The sequence below is a fragment of the Orbicella faveolata genome, unplaced genomic scaffold (genome assembly GCF_042242905.1).
Source record: "Orbicella faveolata isolate gen_17 unplaced genomic scaffold, um_ofav_v1 contig_13, whole genome shotgun sequence".
NCBI classification, from domain to species: domain Eukaryota; kingdom Metazoa; phylum Cnidaria; class Anthozoa; order Scleractinia; family Merulinidae; genus Orbicella; species Orbicella faveolata.
In genome coordinates, this window is record NW_028301540.1 from 13,526,978 (window position 1) to 13,536,187 (window position 9,210).

Consider the following 9,210-nt stretch of genomic DNA (forward strand, 5'->3'; position numbering starts at 1 on the left):
GACATCTGTTAAGAGGCGTTAGTTCTAAATTAGTGTATTAGCTTTCCAGAGTCAGTCCTTGAAAATAGTTTGTACTGTAGGTTCTCTTTGAAACGCTTCTCAGTTGTATTAATCGATATCATTGTATATTAATTTAAAGTGGTTTTATTGTTAACGACAAAGGTTTGCAACAGAATAAGAACGCGCTATTCCGTGACTCGACATATCAGACGTGATTATCCAATAATTAGTTTAGTTTTGTTTATCCGTGAAATGATAATTAGCGTTTTGAAAATAAATCGTTATTCTTCCATTTTCACCAGATATTTAACTTAATACCAGTTTTCTCCAACAATGAAGAAAAAGCACATCGCCCCGATGTTTTCGAGAAAACAAGAGTTTCGTGTTATATACCTTTACGGGGAAAACAAAAGTATCAAGTTACAAACGTTGGCGTTAAGAGTAAAATTTTCGCGTTTACTGGTCAACGTATTACTGATTTTAACTCATTTTATAACAAGACCCAGTTTAGCATGGTCTTATTTTGTTGTCAGCAATGATCGTAGTTTTTTTCGGTTTTGATATTCATAGAAACCACTTCAAATTAATATCGATATAAAAACCCATTTAAACGAGAAGACATTAGCCTTACCTAACTTGAGACTTGAAACAACCAGACACATGAAAAGTTGTATTAATTTTGTAAGACGCTATGAAATCTGCAGAGTTTGGGACGTTTCCTTGTCATATAACTCTTTCCAACGCCTGACATTTTTTTGGTAACAAAAAGTCAGTTACAGAAAAAGTTTTGTTACTTTATAGGAGACGTGCGTTAACCTTTTTGAACCACGCAAGGAATCTGTTCAAAGCGTAAGAACGTGTCGCCTCAGAGTCTAATCTAATTAATTCGTAGTTTAACTCGCCGCCGTGGAGTCTTCAGGAATATTTGAAGATGTTCCATACCACAAACCTTAAAGAAAATCTCTATTAAGAATCCCCGTTTTTAAGAATTTCCATAAATGCAAGTAATTAAGATGCCACTGAAGACACTAAGAAAAGAGACGTCCAAACATTCACATCAAGTTAAAGTTTCCGGGCGAGCCGCTAGATTGGCTTCTTGTTTGTTTATTCTGACCGTGTAAACAAGAGTCACTGATTCGTCAGTTTTAATTGCAACTACTCGTGCCTGAAAAACAAAAGTGTCAGGTTACCACTTGAAACTAACAAATAAAAATATCATGTTACATTTATCTGCAACAAAAACAAATTTTAAAACTCAGAAGTGTTCTCATTCATAACTAGCCGTCCGTAATTTCTTTGTTTTTGACAGAGAAAACCACATCAAATGAGTATCTCAGTATCGATTCCAAGGAACATTTCAACGAGAAGACCGTATTACTCCGTGAACAGCTAGCTAAATAGCGCTACTTAATTGAAACTCGCACTCACAAACTGAAACATGTTGCGCAAACGTAAAGGTTTGGACTGAATTCTTTTTTCGTGAACTGTACGTAATGCAAATCATATCGATGGGACCCTGGCGAATACCATCGAAAGCCCCTTCACCATCCCAAAGGTGCATTTCGCACTAAAAACAATCGTTCCTGTCCTAGAATTCACCACGTTACCGAGCGGCTAAGACTCGTTTTATTCGAAATTTCCTGGGGCAAAGCCTTGATGACATGTTAGCGTATACCAAAGACTATGATTCTTCGGCTGATTATCGATTCTGAACTCTTTTGAAACCCATTCACAATGTTCTGGGCTCAACCATAGTAAACGGAAGCATCGGAAACGTCAGAAGAATAACGTGTTTCTGTTTGTATAAAAACAAAGATGGCCGTTCTAAAATCAGGATCGATGAAATATCCACACACAGGATTCACCTTAATAAGCAACAATTTGATTAGTTGTTTATAGTAGCTCCAATCTGATTGGTGTGACATACATACATCTCTCACTCACTCACTCACTCACTCACTCACTCACTCACTCACTCACTCCCTCACTCACTCCCTCACTCATTCATTGACCCGTCCATAACATACCCCAGCGCGCCGACTAAGAGGTTTTTTTTTTTTTTTACAAAAAAATAACTCAAAAATAAGTGAAGCCATCCTGCAAACTCAGCGGGAAATGTTCCCGAGCTTGATTGAACGAGATCTGTTGAATCAAGTGGAAAAGACAATGCCATATGACCATGATATGACAATATGACTGCACCATCGAAATAACGTTGTTCCTCGATTATTCCAACTATCTATCAAAAAAAGAATTAGGTCATGCTTTTGGTTGTGCCTCTGGGAACTTATGATGCACTTGGGAAGTTTGAAGAACACTTCAGAAGGTAGAGTTGCTCTCGGCTGAGCCTCGAGCAACTCCTCAAGCTCTTCAAATCCATAACTCGATACACCAACTTCTTGCAACATGTAGGGCTGTATAGTCTTGATCGCAAGCTTATTGTGCTCTTCAAGTCGGACAGTAGCAAAGACTTGTTTCATTCGGTATCATCCAAGATTAACGCACATTTTCATACGCTAAACGACCTAAACCTAGAATTTTAAAAATTTTGGCAGACCATCCGCGTACATACTTAAGGTGAACCTCAGAACTAACCTGCAAAATGCCTTAATGCATATCAAACCCTCGGCTCGCGAATAACTATTTCCAGAAAGGTTTCGGAACGTTCGAAGGGAAAAACCTTTTATCAGGCATGGTAATATACATTTCATTTCCACGTCAGTGTCCTCGCACTCTACTGCTCTTCTTGTATTCAATTCTATTGAGTAATGAAGGTTTGAAATGGATTCCCCCCCAAAAAAACTGTTTTAACAAATTCACAAGTCGACACCCCTTCCACAGGGCCAGCGCTATGATGCGAAGAATCCAGGCCGTTAATATAGCCGACAAAACAAAGGGAAAATTCAAGGCATGGTGGAGTAAAATTCTGTCCAAGATTTTAGATTAGGTTTTTTTCTTTCAACCTTATTAAGAAGTATGGGCTTTTCATTGCTATGAATGTCCGTCATGAATTTGGAATGTATTAGTTCTTTTAAAGAACAATTTCGAAAATAACGAAAGAAAATTGGCCAAATCTAAGTGACATACAAAAACATTTTACACTTTGTATATGTCCTATTTATCGGAGTTGGCCCACCCAGCATGAAATAAAAACCGCCACTAACTCCAACACCTTTTCCAATCTTTCCTAATCCATTTATGAAATGTATGTGGCTTAATTTTTCTGGTCGCACATTCTCAGACAACATAGTACTATATATCAAATAACGAAAAAAAAATCTTCAATGCTTGCACATAAACCTGGCCAATACTTTAGACTATATATCTGAGAGAATATTATATAACTAATAGACTATAGCTGAATTGCTCAAATCTTATTAAAAACGTGAGCGTTAAAATCGAACTCATTTTGAACAAATTTTCACGATGCCTTCTGCAAAGAGGAAAATTCATAATTTTCAAGCGTAATGTCCGAATAGTACCGAAACAATGGGAAAACTGACACTGGAAACAAGATGACTTTTTTTTATCCAAAAAATATTAGAATTATATAATACCTAATGTTAAAAAAAGTACTAATTAAGAATAACTTGCCAGAAGGCTTTTCCTTCTATGTGCAAACTGTGTCTTCCTCTTGTGGTAAACCGACTACACTGAAATAATGAACAAGATGTTAAAACATCCACGATAAATTTTTAATGAAAGAAAATTGAATATTTGGTAATTTGGGTCCATTTTACCCTTTCTGCTGTGTTTTTTGGAAACGCACGCTTCGGTCTCAAACTAAAAATTCCTGCTGCAGGATATATTCTCTCTCTCTTGTTTGATTAAAATACGCACGGGCCAATATCTTACTTGTTGAACCCAAGGAGGAAGAGAGCCTAACGGTAGCACTAGTGTTTTAAACTGTCAAACCGTCAAATTAACCCAGCCAAACAGTATTTTAAATTTCTGTTATTATAAACTGTCAAAGATTAGCCCAAACAAGACAATTCTCTCATACGTAATTTCTAGAATGTTTAATTTTTTAACATCAATTTTCGTTTTCAAACTTATCGTAGTTTTTGAATGTTGCCTCAAAAAATTAGTCTTTGTTTAAGTCTAGGCAATACATGAATGTTGTGTGTCAGCAATGTGTAGAAAGAGCCTCTGAGACAATAAGGGAACCATTATCTTGCAAAGAAGGTAAGACTGTATGCTCCAAACTTCATTCAGTTATTCACGCCGACGCAGAAGAAGATGAACTTATGATGCCTTAAGAACTTCCGAGGAAAATACGAGAGAAATTGGCCTGAATTAACTGCTCTTCATGTAGTTGAAGACGCGTGGTTATTTACAGCTTTCTTTCGCGAATAAAAGCATTTCATTTATCATGCTATCCGATACGTTTTCTTCGGCATCTCTTTAGCACTGATGTTTGCCAGTTTAACGGTCGTATTTAACAACCGCTATCAGACAATAAATAACAAGGACACAGAAAAGGATCCGTATACGTTGCACATACACCTGGCTAATACCTGGGAATGAGGGCTTATTTTCACATTCTGTTAACCCATACACTACAGATAAATTGTTGAAAGACTTTTGATGCCTTAAGCATTAAAATCGAATTAGTTTTGAACAAGTGCCTTCTACAAAGAGGAAAATCCATTATTTCCAAGCATTAAGTCTGAATACTAAGGCAACAATCAATTAATTAAGTTTTTATGGTTTATAGGCTGATAAACCACGCGGGATTTTGGAAGAACAAGAGAAGGATTCGCAAATCACGAGCCGCAGGAAACATTATATATAACTCTCAATCGAATATAATCAAGATTACTGTTTTTTCACCAAAAACATATTACAATTATGCAATACTTGGAAGGGCTTACCAGAAGGGTTTATCTTGCTTGTGTAAACTGCAACTTCCTCTTGTGGTAAACACTGAGAAGTAAGCTAGGACTGGTAAGAAACTTCCGCATATATCATATATTAAAACATCAACAATACATTTCGTATAGCAGAAAACTGAGTATTTGATAATTTAGGCTCATATTACCTGGTTTTTTTTTTCTTTTTTTTCTGGGAGCAAACGCTTCAGTCTCAACCTGTTTAGTTCTGCTGCAGGATAAACTCCTTTCTGGTGGGACGAAAGTGGACGAGAGACGCTTTCTTTAATTTGAATGTGCACACCTGCGTGATGAATAATTAATGATATCTTCCTTGTTTAAACCTAACAAGCAAAAAAACCTAACTGTAGATCCACTTTAGCAGAAAAAAGAGATTGTTTGAAGTTATGTAGTTGAAGCCGGGAACTGAAGAAAATTCAGATGTTTTACAGCTTGTACGAGAGCCTGCCTTAATTTTGGACTTCATTGCATTGTTCTAAACTAAAAACGTCAAATTAATTGACTTAAAATAGTATTCTTATATGACATTTCTAAAATGCTAATCTTATAACTGTCAAGGTTATTCCAAACAAGTCAATTATCCCAGCAATGCATATTTGCGAAGCGCACATTGTCAAGAGTTAGCACTAAATAAGTCAATTTCTTCAGGGACTTATTTTCTAAATTATTGTTTGAACACCCATTTTTAACTCGTGAATTGCGCATGTGCAACACGAGTTACCGTGAGTTATGGGGAGATGTATCGCTCGCTCCATGGGTTGGAAACATTATGCAAATGAGGTACGCTCGCGGCTTACTTTTAAATTGCTGTCCATCTTAATTAAAATAAGCTGTTTTAAAGGTCTAAATTAAAAGATATAAGTTAAAGAAGACTCGGCCACCGAAAATGAGAACATGCAGAATCGTAAAATCGATGAGCAGCAGCTCTCACTGGATGCGGACTTTGTATGGATCTTACAGAAACGGAAGTCGTTGAAGTACGGTTATGGTATGGTAAATGCACATAGAGCAGGCGAAATGATATAAACACATAGCATTTATTTATTGTATCGCTAAAAACATTGAAAAAAGAAAGGAAAAAAAAATCTACAGGCACCAGGAGTCGATCGCGGTTACTTTCCAATGCGGACTTATCCACTAGCCAAAAAAAAAGAAAAAATGAATATCTACATGTACCCGGAGTTGATCGCGATCACTTTTCACTGCGGACTTGTCCACTACCCGGTGTGCTAAGTGAGCATAACATGAATGAGAAGGAGAAAGTAAACCGCCGATAACTCAGCGGGCTGGAGTCTGTACGAGGATTGTCTGTCCCCTGACGTCTGAGGGTTAATTTTGTCCTTCACCAAACAATTGTCAGTGAGTATATTTGGTATTCGTGGATTTTTCTGACGCTCGACAGTGCCTTTTTTAAAGCTTAGAGATCACATGTGTTCATTTGTTGGCAAATAGAGTCGCAAAGTATGTTTTGGGGGAAGGTCTTCATGACTTGCTTTGCACCGGGACTCTTCGCAAGCTACACACAACACAGGTAAGCTGAAACAAGATGTTTTGCTCAAGAAGCTTGGTTTCGAAGAAATCGGAGTGAACCAAGGTAGTAGCTGAAGGATACATAAGTCGTCGCGATCACCGTCTGTTGTGTCCCGAACTAGTCGGTGCTAAGAAAGGATTCAACCGGACTGAACCAAACAACAACGATTACTTTATTCTGCCATGACAGCTCGTGCATGACACTACAACCGAGAGGATCTGGGTTCTAATACATTACACCGGGAGGGGATCTGGATCCTAATACACAACACCGTCTGGATCTGCAAAGAGCTTAACATTCCACATTAGGCCGTTTGTATTGGACTTTTTTTGAACATGGCGAAACAGAAGTTTTTGAGACAGTTTGTCCTGTTATTTTTTCTTTGATTTCCTTGATGAAAGACCAGGTGTCCAGCCTGAACGAGAAAGGAGTCAAAGCTCTAGTTTTGAGGCCAGAAAGTTCTGATACGGAAAGTAAGGGTGCTTTAGAAGGTAAATACAACCTTGTGTTTACAAAGTCGGTGCGCTGTCAAGTGGGTTTTGAATACAGATCGCGGATTTCAAGCGGCTTCCTGGACTTTAGAAAACAAAAATGGTAATGTACAGTATTACTTCGAAGTTTAATTCAAATTTTTGAATGACTAGTAAAGCCACGGCCGATAAAATGACTGCAAAAGCCGTCGGCAAAAACTCAAGCTTTCGCTTCAACGTGAAGAAATAATTTGAACATGATGTCACGCGGTTGTTCAAAGCACGACTAAGCTAATCCAGGATTAGCGTAAATTTTTATGTCAATTTTGTAACTTTTCAGTGAAGTTTTCTGTTCAAATTTTTTGTCCCTCAATTTTGGCTTTGACTAATGTCAAACTCCAGGAAACATGGTCATTGAAAACACTTTTATTCAAGAGAAATTAGAACTCTGATTAACTTTCAATCCTGGATTAGCATTAATCGGCTTTCGAACAACCGGGCCCAGGGAGTTAGGGGTAGGCTGTGAATCATTATGTCACACCCATGTTTTCGCGCCAAAACTTATACAACTTTTAGATTCGAATCCGAGCAAGCGGAACAAGTAGACTTCATTTTATAGAAGTTGAAGTGTACTTGTGGCAAGTCTATCTGGAGGCGTTCATGCAGGATGTAAGCGTTAACTTTAATAGCTACCCTGGAACAGCAAACACTCATGCCCCGTCCACACTACGCCGGAGAAATTTGAAAAGGTGTCAATCACTCTGAAAACACATCAAATGTTTTCCGTCCACACTTCGTTGGAGAAATTTGAAAACGCAACAATCACCAGTCATTTTGGATTTGTGTTTGAAGAAATCGTCACGTCACCGTTTTGGAAAAGCTCCATTTTGAAAATGTTTTCCGTCCACATTAAAACACAAAGCCCGCGTTTTCAAATTCCTCGGGTTTAAACAGTGTTTTCGTTTGAAGAGCGACCGTTTTCGTGGCGAACTATTGTGGACGGAAGACCTAACCGTAGAAATAAAGCTGCGTTTTCAAATTTCTCTGGCGTAGTGTGGATGAGGCCTCAGTATGGTCGTTTATCAAGTATTACAAATCAAACCTGAAGGTCAAAATTGCTAAAATTACGCACTGGTCGGTAAACACGTACTGAGTATCAGATAAGATCGAAATCTCCGGTGATATCACAAATTGTTCTTCCGGACAGACTGGTTGGTGGTTTCCACTGGAATGCTAGCAGCCTCATACCAAGAGTCTTCGCTCCCCTTGACCAGCGGTCGGGAAACGAGCGACCCTGGGGAGACCCGATTTGAAGTCCGAAAATATCGGACTTCCAGTTGAATTGTGCCTAGCTCATAAACACGTGGCTCAATCAAGTCGCTTGTGTTTTTCTTTAGCATGCGAGGGCACCTGTTTTTTTCTGCTCTTGTTTCATGGGCAAAAAAATCAAGAGCGAAAAAAACCGGATGCTCTCGCAGGCTAGTTTTTCTTCCAATCATTTTCATTGTTTTTAAAGCCTGTGAAATTAAAGGCTGCAATGGAACTAGATATTCTATTCTTCGCTGTGGATACTCTAGGCAACTTGTTCATTCTATATTCTCCACCATCGTCATACCTACATTGGTTACATGCGCTGGAAGTCTGTCTGTTTCCCTCGACAAAGGAAAGTAACTCTCGTTTCTTCGTCACCTTGTTACAACTTGAAATGAAAATATCGCCTAAACTTTGCATTTTACGGAATCTTTACATATTATCGGAAACTTCCGTCGAAAATGTCATGAACGTGTCCTTGTACAAGTCATCCTTATAAACAGAACCTGAAAATGCCGTTTTGCAACAAAACTTAAAAATCGTTTCTGTTTATCTCATTTGATAAAGAGAGAATGATTCATGCTTTCATTAAAACAGTATTGCCTTGATTTTTCAATATTTCCAATGTTCACTTTTCACCCATATTTACTGCCAACTATTTCTTGGTGAACCAGAAACAAAAATGAAAAATGTGTGGAACACATGACGTCGTCCAACCTTGTCAAATGTAAAAGCATGATCGTTTCAATTGTAATGCCTTCTTATCCAAAAGTTAGTTATGTTACTTTGTTTCCTTGGTACCTTATTAGTGAACACGGAACTACTGCTCGTACTCTAAACATGAAAATCACCCACAATATTCCCTAAGCCAGATAATATTAAACATAACCCAAAAAGATATTGTAATTCATTTGTTCAATTCACGAGTTTGCTCACAAAGCACTTTGATCATTTTCAAATTGATCGTAGTGTTTAAGGACGTGGGCGTGAAAATTTTCCAATACTG